Raw genomic sequence first — 20,809 nt, 5'->3', positions numbered from 1 at the left:
GTACAGTGGGTAGGGCTTTTACATGCACCTGACCCTGGGTTGATCCCCATCACTTTACACTGCATATGGTCACCAGAATTTCACAAGGAGTTATCCTGAGCACAGCGCCAGGAGTAAGCCCTGAACAGTCCCAGGTGTGTCCCTCCCCACCACACACAAAAATGAAGGAAGTAGCCTGGTGGCTGGACTTGAATGTGGAATGTTGATGCCTATGGAATCTAGACAAATAACTGATTGATAATAATGGAGTCTAGACAAACAACTGATTTGTATCAGTGATGGAATCTAGATAAATAATTTTGTTTCTGCTTATACAAATCTTACCCATTGATCTAACTTTTCATCTAACTCTTATCATCTACCCTCATCCTGCATGTATTGCATCCCATTTGCCCCTATATAATCACTGTTGATCCTAAATAAAATGATCTTCAGCCTGTAGTCCATATTTATTGACCATTAGTCATAGACTGCATTGGAATCAGCTCTGTGTATCCAATGTACACAGATACTGTATCTGGACAGTATCAGTATCTATTCCTACAAAGAAGAATTTCAGGAGAAGGAAAGGAAGTAGTTTTGAGACTCAGGGAGTATTGCCACCTTTCTGTTTTCTACCACCCACCTCAGACCCAAGGAAGTGCCTGGGTGGGGACTGTTGGCTCTTGGGGCTGGTAGAGCTTCCTCACAGACCTATAAGGCATTGATTCTTACATTGCCCCAGCCCCAATGGGCAGCTGCCAAGTTATACACAAGATCTATTTGATCCCCAAGCTTCGGGGTGAGGTCCCACAATCTGAATTACTTACCTGGCATGAGGAATTGCTATTTGCAGAAAAAAGGGAAAACTAGTCCTGATCTTTGTCAGGTTCCAGTCTCCATTATCTCTTTAAGCAGATAAGAATTGCAGGACAGAGAATAATGAAATAATATACCTTTATTCAGGAAATAAATGGGAAAGAGAGAAAAACACATTCAGAGAGAAAGTAGGTACCTCCAGAAGGTAGAGAGCTGAGAGTATACATCCCAAGCTGAGCACTTGAAATGTGGACACCCCTTCTTTGTAGGAAACACATCCTATTCACCTCTGCAAAGTTATTTTTATAAGGATTTCCCAAGTCCCTATTTGGCATTTTCTTTGTAGTTTAGGGTGTTGTCAAGGGGAAGATCTTGGAAATTTTGATGGTCTTCTTTCATACTTGTACCACAGACTTTGTTTCCACAGATTTTCCTCTATCGACGGGGATCTAGCTTTCTCGGGCCTTCATTCCTGCATCTCAGTGGGTCTCCAGCATTCATGTCTTAGGCTGGTGCCTGAGTGAATTCTTTAATCTGCATTGCCAGGACCTCTGGGTCTACCTGCTGCCTCCCTCCCCTCCCACCAGGAGAATATGAAAGGGGAAATGTTCAAAGTCCATTTTCCTTGACATCCCCTTAGTAATGGATTCTTATCTATACATAAAAAGATCCAAGTCTGGACAATCTATAACCCCTATAAAACCAACTTTGCAAAAGCAAGCAACATGCATTTCCATTATGGAGTCACATTCCAATTGAGAATATGAAATAACCTTCTTTTCCTTCATGTGATAACTTTTATCCTCTTCTCTCTCATTATTCTTAAGTTATAATTAAAGCAACTTGCTCCTCTATTCTTCTCCTGAAATTCTTCTTTGTAGGAATAGATGCTGATACTGTCCAGATACAGTATCTGTGTACATTGGATATACAGAGCTGATTCCAATGCAGTTTATGACTAATGGTCAATAAATATGGACTACAGGCTGAAGATCTTTTTTTTTAGTATCAACAGTGATTATATAGGAGCAAATGGGATGCAATACATGCAGGACGAGGGTAGATGATAAGAGTTAGATGAAAAGTTAGATCAATGGGTAAGATTTGTATAAGCAGAAACAAAATTATTTATCTAGATTCCATCACTGATACAAATCAGTTGTTTGTCTAGATTCCATTATTATCAATCAGTTATTTGTCTAGATTCCATAGACATCAACATTCCACGTTCAAGTCCAGCCACCAGTGATTGCCAATTATTAATGTATCTGGGAAAAGTCAGTTCCTCTGAATCCACTCAGTCACCTCCTGTCCAGGTCCTGGGAGCTTTCTTGAAGTTCAGCTGGTCCAGTTGGTTTCATAGCTTTGTCGGAAGGAACTAACAGACTACAAATCTGGGAAATCTGAAAGGGAGTCAAGATTCATTTCCCTTTTCTGTGAAGGAGCAAATTTACTCCTACATAGAGCCACAGTTCCCTGAAAACCCTGATAAACCTTTTTCAGGGTAACTTAACCAGATAGGGTAAGTTATCATGCTGTGTTGATCTAATACATCCCAGGTGCAACTTGACAGCTGTCTCGTGGAACAGGTAAGATCCTAGTGTCCTTACCTGACTGCTGCTTGTATAGACTCGATAAGTCCTAATGCTTCCTCACAACTCAACCAGGCACTACCCCAGAGAGATGGGGGGTAGATCAGAAGGGCTGAGGTCTGGTAATACTCTACTGTAGCTACTCTATCCCTGCTCTCCATGCTTTCCACCCAACATTTTGATATGCCTTTTCGTGGTAGAATGCAATTCTGCACCCCACCCCACGCTGGTTGTTCAGTGTAGGAGCAATTTGGACACTCAGAGATCATCTTTGAACATCTTAGATGTATGGAAGTTGGTTTTTATGTAGAGAGGCTTCACCTAGGATTCAAATGAGATGCATATAACTATGATATGAATTTGTTGGGAAGAATCTACATTAAAGAAATATAAGTAGCATTGTAGCACTGTCATCCCGTTGTTCATCGATTTGCTGAAGCGGGCACCAGTAGCATCTCCATTGTGACTTATTGTTACTGTTTTTGGCATATGGAATATGCCACAGGTAACTTGCCAGGCTCTGCCGTGTGAGCAGGATACTCTTGATAGCTTCCCAGGCTCTCCGAGAGGGACGGAGGAATCTAACCCAAGTCGGCTGTGTGCAAGGCAAATGCCCTACCCACTGTGCTATGGTTCCAGTCCAGAGATATATAAGACATAATTAGCAATCAAAATAGAAAGAGATACAAACTACATGGCAATGTTTGAGAGACAGGACACTAACACAGGAAGGAAGGCAGTGGTTAAAATCCAGATAATTCCAGGCTGTCATTCATTCAAGGGGCAGGCAGGCCAAGTTTTCAGTTAAAGTCTACCCTTGTTTCAGCCAAAACCTGGAGATGGCCTGGAGTCCAGAAGTGTCGCAGATTGGTTTAATTCTACTGTGCATCTCTAGAGCTTTCCAGAGGCATGCTATCAATTCTACAGGTCTATTTAAATTTGGACAGATCTTGGCATAGCCAGGTATATACCTATGCATATCTACTTATTATCATCTTTAAAAACAAATGGTTACCTTTTTTCGTTTATGTAGGAGTACTGCTATTTATTCAGTCATTGATTAAGCTTATTGAATTGGGCATGAACTCCATGTTACTTTTTTTCCTTTTTAAAAGATTGAATCACCATGAGATACAGTTACAAAACTTTCATGTTCAAGATTCAGCCATACAATGATCGAACACCCATGCCTCCACCAGTGTACACTTTCAACCACCAGTAACCCTAGTATATCCTCCCTCCCCATCCGTTTTCACCCTGCCTCCATGGCTGGCAATTTTCCCAATGCTCTCTCTCTACTTTTGGGCATTATGCTTTGCTCAAATTTTCCCACCACCATTCAAGTCTGCCTGCTAGGTGCAGATGCTAGATCATTTATTGTTCATTGCTCATTTTGAATATCTTGGATGTCATGGTCACGCACTTCTGGAATCCTTTTTTTTTTTTTTGCTTTTTGGGTCACACTAATTCATTTTGGGATTCAACTGGGTGTCTCTGGATCAGGGCTATTGTTGCACTAAGATGGCACAGAGGAACATTGTGAGTGTGACAGACAGGCCAAGAGTGGGTGGGGGGCCTGGGAGGAACAGCCAGGTGCCTGGAGATTTAGTCCTGGAACCCGCATACCTGGGCCTTGCTTGTGGAAGCTCTTGGTCACTGGGATTCCATCTGGAGTAGGCAGGGAGAGTGTACCTGCTCCATCTGGGGAGACCTGGTGAAATTGGCTCGATATGGGGCCCAGATAGATCTCTGGCTCTGTGGTGTCTTCTGGGACTCACTGTTGTGTCTCTGGCTTTTGATCTCTTTAAAGATTTATTTATGGGTCTCTGAAGCCAGGCCAATAATAGAGTTTACAGGGTGGCACTGGAGTTGGTTTGTGGGGATGACTGCCAGTGCTTCTATGTGTACTGGGAAGTGGGGGGAGGTAGCACACCCCAACTCTGTGAAAGGCTGGAGATTTCAGTCACAAAACCTGCATACCCAAATTTTCAGCAGATTAAATTTTTGTGAGGTCAGTCCTGAGACAGTGGAGTCAGGCAGGGGCTATGGCAGTGATTTTGGATTGTGGAAGCAAGCTGCTGATGGGGGCTCTGCTTGGGCAGGTACAGGCCAACCTGCCTCCCTCTGATTTCCCTCAGTCTGTTCAGCCATGCGTAGATCTGAGATTAACTGTGACTTTTGGTCTATTTCAAGATTTATCTATGGGTCTCTGAAATAAAGCCAATGTATCAGCTTGTATAACTGAGCCAGAGGTGGTTTGTGGGCATGGTTCCCACATACCTAGATTTGGGTCATTTAATTTCTTGGTGAAATTGGTCCCAAGTTGTTGGGGTCCAGCCAAAGGCACAGTGGAAATTTTGGAGTGTCAGGAAGCCTGAAGGCACCATCAGGTACAGGTGCTGATTCACTCACCCTGCAGGTAAAGATTGACCTGTTAGTGACATCATAGCCCCGAATCTGCTTTTCAAACAGATAATTTACATTGTTCTGCTTCAGTTGCCCCCCACCTTCTATCTTGCTTGCTAGGTATCAAGCACACAAAACTGGATACCAGTACATAAAACCGGACCCTTCTGACTCTCTTTTACATATTAAAGGAAATAAAATATTTTAATTTCATGTATTTGGAGGTGGAAGGGTGATCTTCCCTTTCTCTTACAAATCTTTAGGCTCACTTCTGCATTCTGCATTCCTTGTCTTTTACTCTTTATTCTGCACTGAATGTTTTATCTCTTCTCTATTTTGACCATGTTACCTTTTCAAGAAACTTCATCTGTTAATGTCCTCCACAATTCCACTTCTCCCTCAGTCTACTACGCAATGTTCCTCCTTTTTTTTAGATAAATTTCCTGTCTCATCTGCACTTCCTGTTTCCACTTTTTCACTTCCCATATTATAACACTTATTTTTTGATCCATAAGATATATCTTTGGCTTAAGTTAACTTTGTCTTAAGTTTTTTCATCATAAAGTAAAGTTACTTTCATAAAGTTATCTTTTGTAAGTGCTCTATATATCTGGTTCACTTTTTTTTCTTTTTAGGTTACACCCAGTGATGCTCAAGGGTTCTGCCTCTGTATTCAGGAATTATTCCTGGAAGTTCTTGGAGAACCATATGGGATATCAAGGATCAAACCCAGGTCAGCCATGTGTAAGGCAAATGCCCTCCCTGCTGTACTATCACTTTCAACCTCTTTTTCACATCTTTTGAATTCAACTATTAAGTTCTTTATATAAAATTTAGTGCAGTATGATAATATTAGAGGGTATTATTTTTTTAATTCATGCTTAATGTCTTTGGAATGAGTGTAATATGTTAAATTTGTTTGTGTTTGTTTTTTTGGGGCAATGCTCAGGGTTTATCCATGACTTTGCTCAGGAATCTCTATTGGCAGGGCTTGGGGAACCATATATGGTGATTGAACCAGGGTTGTCTGTATGCAAGGCAAGCACTCTACCTGCTGTGCTATTGTTCCAGCCCCAAACTGTCTTTTAAAAATTATTTTGTAAGGATTTCTTCCTAGGATCTTTATTTATTTTCTCCTTCCCTAAAATCTTCCCTTGGTTAACTCAACTTTAGTTTGAAAATTCTTTATTATATCTGTCATTCAGACATTAGTGACTAAATACTTAAATTTTATACTAGTGTACATTAAAATTAATTTATGTAAATATTAATCGATGTATTTGTCCCATATGTTTCCCTGAGCAGAATTAGTGCTTTTGTACACTATTATCTTCTTCACTGTCTCTAACAATTTTTCTTTCTCAGAATTTACCATGTTAAAGATGAGTTTTAGGCTGTTATGAATGCTTTCTCCTTGTTTTTATTTGCTTTATACATATTTCTATTTTTGATGATCACCTTTTTAAGTGTTACATTTTCCAAGTTACTTGATGCTGTTTAATCTCCTTGTTTCTTATAGAGTCTTTCTAAATCTGTTTGGAAGTTCTTCATAGTCATGCTACATGTCTTTGGAATAAATTTTTACACCAAAATTGTTCTTTTTGTTCGTTTTGGGGCCACATGGCTATGCATTAGATTGATCTTATGTTTTGATTTTTGTGAATAATGCTCATTTAAACAGAGGCATATAAATATTCTTTGGTTTCTGTTTAATGAATACTCAGGGACTTCTCTAGGCTTGGTGTTCAAGGATTGCTCCTGGTGTTGCTCTCGGTCTATGGCTTGCTATGGATCAAATCAAGGGTTTTTGGATTCTAAATATGTACTCCAGTCAAATAAATTATTTCTCCAACTCTGCACATGTGTTTGAATTAATATTTTTTATCCTTTAGATAAATACTTGGGGGTGGTATCATATAGAATTTCTGTTTTGCGTTTTTTTTTTCAAGTCATCTCCAGTACATTTTCCAGAGACTGAAGCAATTTATATTTTAATGTGGCAACTTTTAAAACTTTTTTAATATATTTTTTAAATTTTATTTTATTGAATCACCGTGTGGAAAATTACAATGCTTTCAGGCTTAAGTCTCAGTCATACAATGCTGAAACAACCATCCCTTCACCAGTGCCCATATCCCACCACCACCAAAAAAAACACACACACACACAGTACGCCTCCCATCCTGCCCACCCCCGCACCCCCCCTTGTAACTGATAAATTTCATTTTACTTTCTATTTACTTTGGTTACATTCAATATTTCAACACAGTCCTCACCATTATTGTTAGGAGTACCCCACTAGAGTCAGACCTGTTGTGAAGGGAAATGAGGTTTTGGATTTCTGTACTTTAACAACTAAGTCCAGGGAGATTTCTTCCAGATATTGGATCATTGCAAGCTTGTAACCCCATCTGTGGTCGTCATAATATGGCAGTCCCCACACTCTTCATCCCTGGAAAGGAAGAGGCGCGAGAGAGAAATACCTTTCCCCTCCGGGGTGGGCATGGGGGTCGTGGCTTAGTTCTCTGGCTGGAGACATTCTGCAAGTAGCTGCCCATGTTGAAGTTGGTTCAGCTGGGTCTGGATTCACGCTCGTGCAGGTGCGGAGGAGCCGCATGCGTGTGCGGCCCCCGGGGTCACATCTCAGTAGCGGTGGGAGGGGCCGGTGCCTCCCACCTTCCCAAGAGCACCCTCGCGCCCTTTTGCTGCAGTTTTTGTCGTAAAATCCCATCTGTGGTCATCATAATATGGTGTCCCCACGCCCTTCATCCCCGGGAAGGGATAGGCGAGAGAGAGAGAAATACCTTTCCCCTCCTGGGCGGGCATGGGGTCCTGGCTTGGTTCTCAGGCTAGAGACATTCTGCAAGTGGCTGCCCATGTTGAAGTTGGTTCAGCTGGGTCTGGATTCACGCTTGTGCAGCTGCGGAGGAGCTGCACGTGCGTGCGGCCCCCGGGGTCACATCTCAGCAGCGGTGGGAGGGGCCGGTGCCTCCCACCTTCCCAAGAGCACCCTCGTGCCCTTTTGCTGCAGTTTTTGTCGTAAAATCCCATCTGTGGTCGTCATAATGTGGAGTCCCCATGCCCTTCATCCCCGGGAAGGGACAGGCGCGAGAAAGAAATACCTTTCCCCTCCTGGGCAGGTATGGGGTCACGGCTGGCAACTTTTAAAACTTTATATACCTAAAATTTATCACTTGCATTTATTTACTTTTTCACTTACAATTAATTTTTTGAAGACCAGTGATGTCAGATCAGATAGTATGATTGACAATATAGACTATTTTATTGAGTTTTCCAATTTTAAACATCTTCCTTTCACTTATATCATTATTATTTACTAAATCTGCATTCACAGAAGTACATTTGGCATTCAAAGAGAATAACATTTTGAAGATTAGTGATCAAGTGTGTTTAAACTAGATGCAACAATAAATAACAATGCCTGCAATATATTTCTTTATCCAACTGCTGGTATCACATATCTATTCATCAGTATTTAATGAGCAAAAGTAAAACTGTCATTTCAGTGTAATCTGGGATGCTTATAAATACATCCTTAAAGTTAAGACGCCAAATTAAGCAGGACTAGACTAATATATATTAATAGTATCAAGTGTTTTCTCCTTGGACATATCCTACATTTAGATGGCAGTAAGACTGTTATTTCTAATTTGGAATATTTTTCTCATCAATATTAAAACAACATTAGTCTATTGTCCCCTTGAATTCAATGTTGCTATTGAGAAGTCAGATGAAAATCTGTTTCTTGCTTTTTTTTAAGACATTATAGAATCTTTCTAGAAGCTTTTGAGTGTTACTGAATTTCACTCTAAAGTTAGATGATCAAATTTCATCATAATAAGTGAATTATTACTTTATCTTTAATCTACTTGACCTTTCTGAACCTTTCCCATCTGAGTTTCTTTGTCTTATTTCTGAGAGGTTTATCACTATATTCTCTCTCTCTCTCTTTTTTTAGAATTTAAGAACTTTTTAATGGCTTTTAAAACTGTATATTCTCTCTTTTGTGTTTTTATTTACTCTGCTTTTAGTTAATTTGCCTATCAGTACTTCTGTATCTTAACTTAAAAATAATTTTTATATCTAGTTGCTGTATTCCGGAGTTCCACTTCCATCGACGATTGAGAATCAGGGATGCTGTCTCATCTGCCAAGGCATAGAAAGTCAGATGGGTCGGACACGTAATGAGATTTGGAGACAAACAATGGACTAGAAGTGTTACCGACTGGATTCCACGGGACCTCAAAAGAACGCCTGGCCATCCACCTATGAGATGGTCAGACTTCTTTGTCAAGACCCTGAACAAATAAATGGTTTGAGGCTCTTTGTGTTCCTAGAGTGAGCAGATGCCATTGGGCTACACCAGCATGCGACAGGGATGAATGGAGACATTACTGCACCCACTCTAGCAACAGGATGACAAATGATACAAGATACCTCAGCGCTGTGCTGTGTTCAGGGGTCAATTCTTTAACCTCATCATTTGACTTACATGTTGTAATTGTACTATTATTCTTATTTAGTCTTGATTTTTATTCACCTGTTTTATTTCTCATGTGCATTATTTCATATTTATTTTTTTATTTTTATTTATTTTTTTTTGCTTTTTGGGTCACACCTGGCGATGCACAGGGGTTACTCCTGGCTCTGTACTCAGGAATTACCCCTGGCCGTGCTCAGGGGACCATATGGGATGCTGGGATTTGAACCTGGGTCGGCCACGTGCAAGGCAAACGCCCTACCCGCTGTGCTATCTCTCCAGCCCCCATTTCATATTTATTTTCATGACTTCTTGTTAATGCTTTTTTAAAGCTAATATCCTTTCCATTGTTTTGAAGATAAATATTAAGTTTAACATAAATCACTGATATTTTATTCATTTACTTTTGCTTGGTTTGGAAGAGTTTATTTACTGCTGTTTTCTTTATACTGACTGAAATTCTCAATATCAAATTATTCTCATATGAACATGCAGTTCTAGTGGCATTATCTTAATTTTTCAGGATGTATCTCAGTTTATATTATTACTGCTGTACTGTAAACCCTAAATTATCTCCTTTATTATGGGTAATGAGAAGGAATAGGTGTATTCCTGAAGAAAGATCTCTGTTGACTGATATTCATCTTAGACATGATCATATTCAGTAACTATATATTTTATAGATTTTCCCCTAAGCCATTTGAGAAAGCACACAATGAGATAATGATCTCCATCGGTTTTATTTGTGAGACCTATGGGTGTAGAGAAGGAAGATGTTTTTAATCAGTTCCTAATCTCAGTCAGATTGATCTGATGTTACATCTCTTCATAAAGTGATGAACTGGTAGTATTAGTAGGCCATTTGAGTACAAGAAAGAACAAATCTCAAAATATTATCCTCAATCTGCCAGTCTGATTTCTTGTTTTTGGGTTTTTTTTCATCTATGTATTTCTGTCTGGGGTAGAAAGTTCTACACACTTGTTATTTATGCTTCTTGTACTTAGTGACTTCTCATTTATTTTATGATAATTTCTATGGTTCTCTTTGCCACTTTATTCTGTTCTTCTTGCTATATGATCACATAGTATTTAGATTTTAGATAATGCCATTAGCCCAAAGTGTTTACTCGATAAATGCTAGGCAAATAAGAGAAAGTAGAAGCCTTGGCAGTCACACCTACAATCTGCTTCTGCCACCATGTAAGCTCATCTTTTCTTGCCTTGTTCCAGAGATTCATAAGTAAATCTCGAAAGAGATCAACTAGTTGCAAAAACTTCTTGGCACCTGTCCATGGCTGGAAGGGACAAGGCCAGCACCCACTGAAACAATGCCCTGGTAGCTGCTCACTTACACACCCCAAAGCCACTGGACTCTATCATCTCAGGTGTACTGAGCTTCCCAGAGAACTTAACCCTGCCAAAACTGCAGGTACAGGGTCCCTGTGGCTGAAACCTCTGTGCCTTTTCAGAAAAGTAACGCAGATGAGAAAGCTGTAATCTTGTACTGCTCTTGATACCGTTTGAAGGAATTACAATTGGTCGTTACTGCATTATTTTCAAATTAAAATGAAAAAAATTAAAAATCAAAACCAATTAAAAGCCTCATGATTCATGTACACTTTTCTTTCACATCTTTTAACTTTAGCTTCATGTATTTTGAAACTTTGGCATATGCTGATTTGAGAACCCTAAATTTTAATAATTGACTGGTCCTTTTATTATTATGCAATGTTTCTCTTTGTTCCTAATAATATCCTTCACTCTGAATTATATCGTAGCTCACATTAACACAACCATTCCTGGTTTTCATTTGCAATACTCACACATCATTTCCACCCCCCATCTTTTTACTTTCATATGCTCCATATTAGATTTGAAGATATTCTTTATAGTATATTGTTGGGTTATATTTTGATTTATATTTTAATTTTGGAGTTGACCTCCTGAGCAGTTCTGAGAAGACTCAGAAGCTACTTTCACATTGGACAGTATTCAGACACGATCTGAGTGCAGTGCCCTAGCACTGAAATAAAAACATTCATATGCAAAACAATGCACTGAGCCTTTTGAGATATTTCCTCCAGGACTTATTTTTGAAATCTATGTCAATGTCAATCTTCTGTTTTGATTATGATATTATATTATACCATTTCCATTTAAACCCAAGTATTGATATATAAGGTATGTCCCTTTATTGTTTTTCCTTTGTTCATTGTGTTTCTTATCCATGTTTTCATCTCTTCTTATGTATTACTTGTTTTGAATTGAGGAATTGAAGAAAGCAAATGTCTGTGATTTAAGGGCACAGTGTTATCACACCATACTCAGTACCAAAGTGCCAATTCTGTGGGTTATTTGAACATTTAAAAAATTATGTCTTAGGAGCCAGAGAGATAGTAAAGGGATTAAGGTGCTTGCTTGCAAGTGGCCAACCCTTATTAGATCCCCAGCACCACATGATAGAAGCATTTTCAGGAGACACCCCTAGCACAGCCTGGTGATAAACCCTGAGTACCACCGACTGTGGCCCAAAATACTCCTCCAATAACAAAATAGTATTTTAATTCATAAAATATTGAAATATGTGTTCTTTTAAGAAGAGATACAGCTGCATATTATAATATCACTGTCACTGTCATCCCATTGCTCATTGATTCGCTTGAGCGGGCACCAGTAATGTCTCCATTGTGAGATTTGTTGTTACTGTTTTTGGCATATCAAATACACCACAGGTAACTTGCCAGGCTCTGTCATGTAGGCGAGATACTCTCAGTAGCTTGCTGATCTCTCTGAGAGGGGCAGAGGAATCGAACTCGGATTGGCCATGTGCAAGGCAAAACGCCCTACCTGCTGTGCTATTGCTCCAACCCGTATTATAATATACATGTTTTATATCACAATTTATTTTACCACTCTAAGTGTGAAAAATCTTACTTTCATTTTGGCTTTTGTATCTTTTTTACTTTAAATATGTGTCTTAAGTATTTCCTCCCTGCATGGCAGAGCCTGCCAAGCTACCCGTGGCATATTCGATATGCCAAAAACAGTAGCAACTCTCACAATGGAGACACTACTGGTACCTGTTCAAGCAAATCGATGAGCAACAGGATGACAATGACAGTGAAGTATTTCCTCAATGTAAATAACACACCACAACAGCACTTGTTATAATTTTTGTTTAAACCATTAAACACAGTTTTAAAAACTCAAGGAAAAATGGAAAGTTTACCATTTTCATTTCTATTTTGCCCAATCTGGTCTGGAGCGATAGCACAGTGGGTAGGGCATTTGCCTTTCACGCGACTGACCTTGGTTCAATTCCTCTGTCCCTCTTCATGAGATCGGCAAGCTACTGAGAGTATTCCACCCGAACTGCAGAGCCTGATAAGCTCCCCGTGGTGTATTCGATATGCCAAAAACAGTAACAACAAGTTTCACAATGGAGACGTTACTGGTGCCCACTCAAGCAAATTGATGAACAATGGGACAACAGTGCTATAGTGCAGTGCTATTTTGCCCAATCCATTATCTTTTTTTCTTTCTAAAATTCTAGTCTCCACCTATTATTTGCTATCCATTAAGAAAAATGCTTTCAGCCATTCTTTAAGGATAAAGCAGCTGGCAAGAAATTCTCTGTGTATTTCTTCATCTGAAAATATCTTTATTTGCCCTTCATTCCTCAAGAACATTTTGCTAGGTTTAGAATTCAGGGTTAATTATCTTTTTCTTTTAACACTTGAAAAATACCATACCACTTCTATTTGGAGGGAAGCAGAGATTGTGCAATTTTTTTTTTTTTATCTTTTGGTATAGGGTGATGTGGAGGGTCAGCTCCCTTCTAGGCTCTACTGGCTCTTTTTAAATTGGGGAGTGGAATCGCAGTGGGTGGACTTCATTTCATCTTATCAAACTCAGGACTGGTGGAAGTTCAGCTGCTCTGGGACTCTGCTGACACTACCCTTGCATAAAAACTGAAACACCACCTGTTTCCTCTGAGTAACTATGTGCACTTTTTTATATCACTTATTTTGCCTACCTGGCTGCCTTAATATCATTTTGCTATAGATCAGTATCTCAACCAGAAATAAGAGAAGTAGTGAAATAATGCTTTACAGGTGGAATTAGAAATGATCGAAAAAGTAGATGAAAAGAACAATTTAACTTTACTTTTTAAAATTTGTTTTTCTTCTTCCTCCCTCAAAGCTAAAGTTCCCCCTGTCCCCAAAAAATCACTTAGTAGGTAGAATTTCATCTCAGTACATCTTCTCTGTTCCCTGATGTGTCCTCTCTATCTTGCTATAGTGCATTCAGGCTGCTTCCTGGATACTCCAGACATTAATTGCTCCAAAGAGCTACTTAATTAACAGTTAGCTGTTCTTATTACACGCTTTTCTGTACTGCTGATTTTGAAAACCACACCATACATGAATTTAATAAGAATCTTTTAGTATGTAAATGTTTCTTTTTAGAGTTGCATTACTTCATAGGTGTAACAAAGTTGATCAACTAAGAGTTAAATTTTTTTTTCTTAATATGTTACTCTCAGGAAACAACTGGGAAGGAAAGGGGAGAGGAAAGGGTTTTTTTAATTAATTTTTGAAAATATAGTTAGATTTAAACAGAGGCTTTAAGAACCTTAACCCAAGCTTGGAGCTTGAGGAATTGAAGAAACAGAGTTGGGATCGAGGCTGAGGTGCATGGGGCAAGAGATTTTCAGGAACTCTTAAATGATATATTTATTACTGATGGTATACTGGCTCATCTCTTCTTAATTTGCACAAAAATCAAGAGCTGTTTGATAAGTGCTTAATTAAACAGTATGTGTCATTTCTACTCTCTGTATCTTATTGATTTGATCTCCTTCTCAGCTGTCAGAGCTCTTGGGTGAAAGCAATTGCATTCCTGAGTGTCATTATATCTTCCGGTCTGCATTTCTGGATGAGTGCGTTTAGATTTTGCTGTCATCATTTGATGGTGGTTGTTGTTTGAGTTTTGAAATTTATGATTTGGGTTTCGACAGCACAAAATTTAAGATCTTTAAGGAAAAGACATGTTTTTGATACACCAGGCTTATATGCTGCCTTTCTTTCATTGTTCCTCTTTGAAGAGAGTACAGTTATGCTGCTAAACGCTCCTTGAGAATTGTATTGCTTTCAAAAAATCCTAATCTAATGAGGCAATGAAATGGAAGGTCACAACTAAGAAATCAGCCTTAGAGTCTGTGTGTGAACTATAGAATACTGACTAGAAAAATCATGAAGGTTCCTATAAGCCTACAGGTCTTCCATAGAAGGGACCTTCAAATAAGGATGTAGAAGGGAAAGAAAAATGCTTCCCCAAGAAAGAATGAGTGAAATAACATTGATATTGTTTACTGTAGTATAATTGTGTACTTCCAGTAATAGCTTGCATGAGAAGCTGGTTCTGGTTTGCTTTCAATTTTTCTTTGCAAAGGAAGATGGGAAAACCTTCAGTTGAGAGTTCATAGGATAATACAACCATTAAATTTTCTGTATAACAAGGGTACAATGTCTCAAGGATGCTGGTCCATTTGTGAGTTTTTACACTCAGGTTAGAAGCAGGTTAGCTTGCAATTCCATTCACGTTTCATCACTAATTTGCCACGTACATGTTTTTCTCACCTTAAAAATTTTACATTTAACAATAATATTTGGTGCTAATTGTATCATATCTGAATTGTGCTTAATAATGTCCATCTTTGAATAATGTATCACATTAAAAACTTGCAACAGGAGATTAAGTTGTTAAAATTTGTTATGGGGAATTTGTTATTTGTTTAAATGTGTTAAAATTTATTATGGACTGGAAAGAGAGCTCAATAGGCTAAGCACAAAATTCCTTTATATGTAGGAGGTTCAATCCCTGAAATCTCATGGTTTTGAAGGACCACTGGGAGTGACCCTCAAGCGCAGACCTGGGAGTAACATAGCCTCCAAGCACGACTAGGCCTGCTCCCACCCAAATAAAAGAAACCTCTTCATGACTATGATATTACATTATGGTCAGAGAAGATGGGCTCTATTTTTACTTTTTAATAACCATGGTACATATCCTTTCAATATCTTTAATTATTATTGTATGCATTACATATATCATTGATTGTGGTATAATGTATATATAGCATGATTACTAATCTGATGACTTTCAATTTCAGTGATGTCTCAGAATACAAGGTATTTTAGCTTCTGTAACAGATGAGTACTTCTGATGGACAGATTTTATTCAGCTCTCCAGAACCTGCCAATCAACAGATAAGAGAGGCTGCCCACACACTTTAGAAATCAATCCTGTACTCAGAGGACCAGCAGCGGCAGAGTACAATATACGTGTCCTGACAAACTTAGATTTCTGTAGACACTTCTTTCTGGAAGGTGCTCAAAACAACATTGCATGATATTAATCTATTGTGAGCCAAGCAGACTCCCAACTGGTACTCGGGAACTCCGGGGACACCTCCTACTAATTCTCAGTCAGAGAGACTAAAGGTTCAATATGAAGGTCCCAGAATGCAGTGTTTGCTTAAGCTTCTCAGTGCTGGTGGGCGGGAGGGTGGGGAGGGTGATTTACATGCTCTAGGTGATTCTTGGGGACTTTGTGGTATGTATGGGAGGACTGAACCAGGGTTAGCCATCTGCAGGGTGAGTGCCTTTATTTTTGTACTACCTCTCTGTTCTCACGGCCTAAGATTGTTAGAACTGGTCTCCCCAAGACTGGAAGGCAGACTTTTTTTTTTTTTTTCAGTTAAGCTCAATGGAAGTCTTGGATGCTAAGGAGCAACTCTTGCTTTCCTCTGAATGAAAGAAGCCATTGTTCGGGGTTGTAAATGTTCTCCTTTCTCTATCTCAAAAAATGAAGACTGGCAAGTGTTATCCAGGTTAGGATCATATTTGGGAAATTCAATTGTTGTATTTTACTTTTCTTCATTTTGTATGATTCCGATGGTTGAATTCAGGTCCTTACATGTGCAAGGCAAGTGCTCTACTGTTGAGCTATATTCTCCACCCTAGGATGTGTCTGTTATTTGAGACATTCTATTTCAGAGGGGATAGAAATCCTCTGCCCTCTTTGTCATGTCAAGTTCCCCTTCTCTCCTCTTGGTACCACTGAGTTGGGGAGTCACTGAACCCTTGTAGATTTTCTGGGCATACATTACAAAACTGATCATTTTCTTCCTGACAACCAGTCTCTGCTGTATTGATTACTCAACCAGCCCATGAACAACCCAGATGAATGGAGAAGTTTTCCATTGTGCCCCAATATTGTTTTAAAAGATCTTAGTGATATTAGAAAAAGAGTCAGAAAGAAAAGAAAAGTAAAAAGAACAGCTGGCTTCTAAGAAATATAGCATTATCTAAATTGAAGAAGAAGAACACAAATCTCTGAGAACAATTTGCCACAGGAAAGAAAGAACAAAATAATCTCCCCAGATATTTTTCACTTGGCACACTGATGGATATGAAAAGATTTGTTCCTCTGAGGAATGAAGATATAAAATGGCTGGATTTGATATGAGACTTAAGTAAAAGCTTGGCTTAAGTGGTAGCTTAGCTAGAAAATCTATAGGTTGAGATTATAAATATAATTGCATGTTTAAGATGCCTAATGATGCCATTGTAAAATAAAATAGTGAGTCAGCAGTATGTCCCAAGATTTAAAAAAATCTTTAAAAACATCTGCTTGTATTACCAATTATAATTGATAATTTCTAGTCTTACAACAATAGTAATTCTCAAAAGATTTGAGAAAACAACAAAAAAGTTAATTTAAAAATTAACATTTGAAAGGAAATAAGACAAGTACCCTTAATGTATAATGTATAAATCATACATTTCCAAATATGAACACTTAAAAATTGAGTCTAAACACAAATGCAGGTCCTTATAGAAGGAGTTACAAGGTGTGGGAAAGGACCTACTCTGGTCCAGAAAACAGCTAAGAAGAATTGGCAAGGCCAGAAAAATTAAGAAAAAACTCTAAAATTAAGATCTATATGGGAACATTCTTAAAATGTTATGAATAAACCATGAAATGTGATGTTTATTTCATGAAACATATGTTCATGTGTTTGAGTTTTATGTAGAGGTAGATCTTATATAGAGATAGGTATGTATAAATATGTGGAATATGTATATATTCCACATATAAAGACTCAAAAACTATTTATATTATAATATTAGCAAAGAAGAATGCAAAATTGTATAAACAGTGTATCTTAGCCCTATAAAATAGGAATTGGAAGGAATTACTTAAAAGTGTTTATTAGAAGCATTTGTCTTTGAGTGGTAGAATATATTTCTTTGTCCTTAACCCATATGTCAGCCTGGGACCCTCAGTTTCATTGATTAGCCCTGACAACTGCCTTGAGCCTTGGCTCTCTCTTTAATGTCCTTCACCGGATAACTAACAGGCATCTCAGACACATCTGAAACCAATACTAATTTTCTTCTTCATCCTTCTCATCTTCCATTTTGCTATATCCTTATCCAATTACTGTGGTTAAAGTGTTATGAATTTTAGAAATACATTTTTCATATATTATTAATATTATAGATATATTTTTATATTACTGATTGCTTTCCTGAAAGTAAAGAAGCTCACAATTTTAAGGCCATTTAAAGGTTTGTCTAAAAGTCACTGAAGCTAGTCTTAAAGAATTTCAGTAACCAGTTAGACTAATTTGAACAATCAAGTAAATATTGGTAGCACTGAATTGTAATGTGCATAATAAAATATATATCTACAAATTCATATACATAATCCAAAAATGGGGAGGAGGGATAGATCTTTTTACAGTAGAATTTCAATTAGTACTATGGATGGAAAGACAAATAGAGAAAAAAAGAATAGAAATGGAAAATTCACAGTAATAACACAAGTTATTGGTATTTAGATATGCTGAAATAAATAGGAGAAACACAATTCACAGTCTCATATATCACTCCTAGATTATTTACCTATACTGGAAAATGTATTAACTTTACTGGGGAGAAAAGCCATCAGATACCACCCTCATCAAGGGCTCATAATTTATAGGCATCATAGCTAATAAGGCACATCAACATCACAAAGCCCTTGACGCAGTACTGACAAAGGAGAACACTTCTGTGCGATTCCTATCAGAAAGGCACAGTCTTATTTCAGTCGTGGAAAAATATCAAACTCCAGATTGGGGAACATCTACAAAATAGCTCAATAACTCATCAGTGCTCTTCAAAAGTGCCAAAGTCATGAAAGATAAGGAAAGATTGAGAAACTCTCACAGATGGGAGAAGATTAAGAGAAATAACAGCTAAATGCAGTGTGGGATGCTGAAAAAGAAAAAGAACTCGGTGAAAAAAAAAGTGGGTGAAATTTGAGTAGGATTCGTACTTTAATTAATAGTATCATACCAATACTAATTTCCTGGTTTTGAATAACAATTGTAGGTTAGGTGCTACTGTTTGGGGAACTATATTTGGAAACTGGGGACTCTAGTTTTTTCTTTTGCCAATCATTTTAATTTTTTAGTCTAAACTTAGCTCAAAATAAAATGCTCTGAAAAGACAGTCTAAAGAGTTACTATCTCATATTTCTAACTATATATGACTAATGTATTTTATATATGTATATTTTACATGTGTAACATTTTTATATATGTATATTCATGTATGTATATTATTAAGCAATTTATCTGTTATTTTCTTCTGGATTCTTTCAATTTCCTACAGAAGATGTATATTCCTTTTAAAATTAAAATAAATTGTTTTAAAAACAGAACTAAGTAGGATTGGACAGATAGCACAGGTCTTATAGCAACTCTCTTGCATGTACCCTACCCCATTTTTACCCTCAGAACCATATGGTCGCTACACTGGGTGTAGCACTGGAGGTCCCTGAACAATTGCTCAGGTAGTTAAAGTAATCTCAACACTGCAGGGGCTGGGCAGCACCAACATTTTCAGGCACTGACATTGAACTACTTGCCAGGTTGACTAAGATCAGGAGGCGCCCCAGGTGTCCCGAGAACTGCCTTGCAACTGCCCTCACTCCAAATAAGTAACAGAACCTATGTGTCATTTTCATTCTTTTCTATTTCTCAAATCTCATATCAAATCTAGAAGCTAGTCTAGTCAGTCCTCTCTCAAAATATATCCAGCCCCACCCTTCTTTACCTATATCTAAATCCATGCATAGACCATCATTTTCTCATCTTAACTTGTTCCAGGTCATGGGACCTTCTCCACATGATCCCAGAGTGTCATTTAACAAAACAAATCAGGGACCGGAGAGCTAGTATTGCAGGGAAAATGCTTACTAACTTGAGTTCAATCCCTGGCACCACATATGATCCCCCAGCTCCCACCAGTAGTGATCCCTTGGCACTGACCCAGGAGTAAGCCTTGGGTACTACCAGCTGTGGTTCCCATGGAAAAATATTAAACAAGCAAACAATAAATCAGACCTGATCACTCCTGTCCCTCCAAAGCCTCTGCTGCATTCTGAATAAAATGCAATGACTGTCGTGTTCTCTGAAGACCTGGCCCCTGTGTCTCTCCTTGACCCTTCTCGCACCTCTTTCCCTTGCCCCTTGGCCCTGCACAACTTCTCACACACATCAACCAGATGGTTCCTGTCACAGGGACTTTTAATTTGCTTTTCAGGCCTAAAATGCTTGCTGGCCATGTGAGGCACTCACTCTTGCCCTATCAATCTCCACTTCCTCACCCTGCCTTCATTTCTCAAAAGCAGTCATGAAAAAAGGACATTGAATAATACTTTTTATCAGTCAATTCCTGCACAGGAATTTCTTCGATTCTTTCGTGTCATTTAGAACAGTCCCTGGCGTATAGCTATTGAGCAATAATATGGACCAAATAAAGGAATCACACTGCGGCCCGTTGCTCAGAAAATCAAGACTACTCCAGCAATTACTGTGAATTTCACCAAGGTGGGGAGTGAATAGGGGTTTAGTGGTAGTGATGGGAAGATGAGACCTTTAATCCTGAGGGACTTGTGAAACCCATCCTGCTTTTGATTCACACCAAGTAATCTTAGCATGTCATTTGGTACTTTTTTGATTCCATTGCACTGTGTAGTGTCGCACTGCTGTCCCATTGTTCATTGATTTGCTCGAGGGGGCACCAGTCACGTCTCCATTGTGAGACTTATTGTTACTGTTGATTCCATTAAAATAAAAATCCTACAGTTTAAAAAAATGCTGACAGCAAGCATTTGTTACCTTAGTTAACTTAGTGGGGACTTCTTGGGAAGAGTGGATCAAACATGAGCAACCTTATTCTGCTTATTTATTTATTTAGTCTCTGGAACATAGCTATTCTTTCTCAGGACTTACTACTGGATTTGTGCTCAGGGATCATTCTTGACAGTGCTTGGGGGAATCACATGCAATGCCAGGGATTGAATTTATTCACTGACTGTAACGCTTAACCCCTGCGCTATCTCCCTGAACCTCTTTCTAAAACTTATTTTGTTCTAACAGTAGTAACATTCA

The 20,809-nt window shown here is 38.5% G+C and overlaps 1 pseudogene; it reads right to left on the bottom strand.

Annotated features, from left to right (window-relative positions):
- The window catches only part of LOC101544773 (NEDD4-binding protein 2-like), a 47,146-nt pseudogene that overhangs the window by 14,811 nt on the left and 11,526 nt on the right, over positions 1 to 20,809 (bottom strand).

Source organism: Sorex araneus, chromosome 4 (assembly GCF_027595985.1).
Source record: "Sorex araneus isolate mSorAra2 chromosome 4, mSorAra2.pri, whole genome shotgun sequence".
NCBI lineage: Eukaryota > Metazoa > Chordata > Mammalia > Eulipotyphla > Soricidae > Sorex > Sorex araneus.
This window is presented reverse-complemented; position numbering and strand designations above follow the sequence as displayed.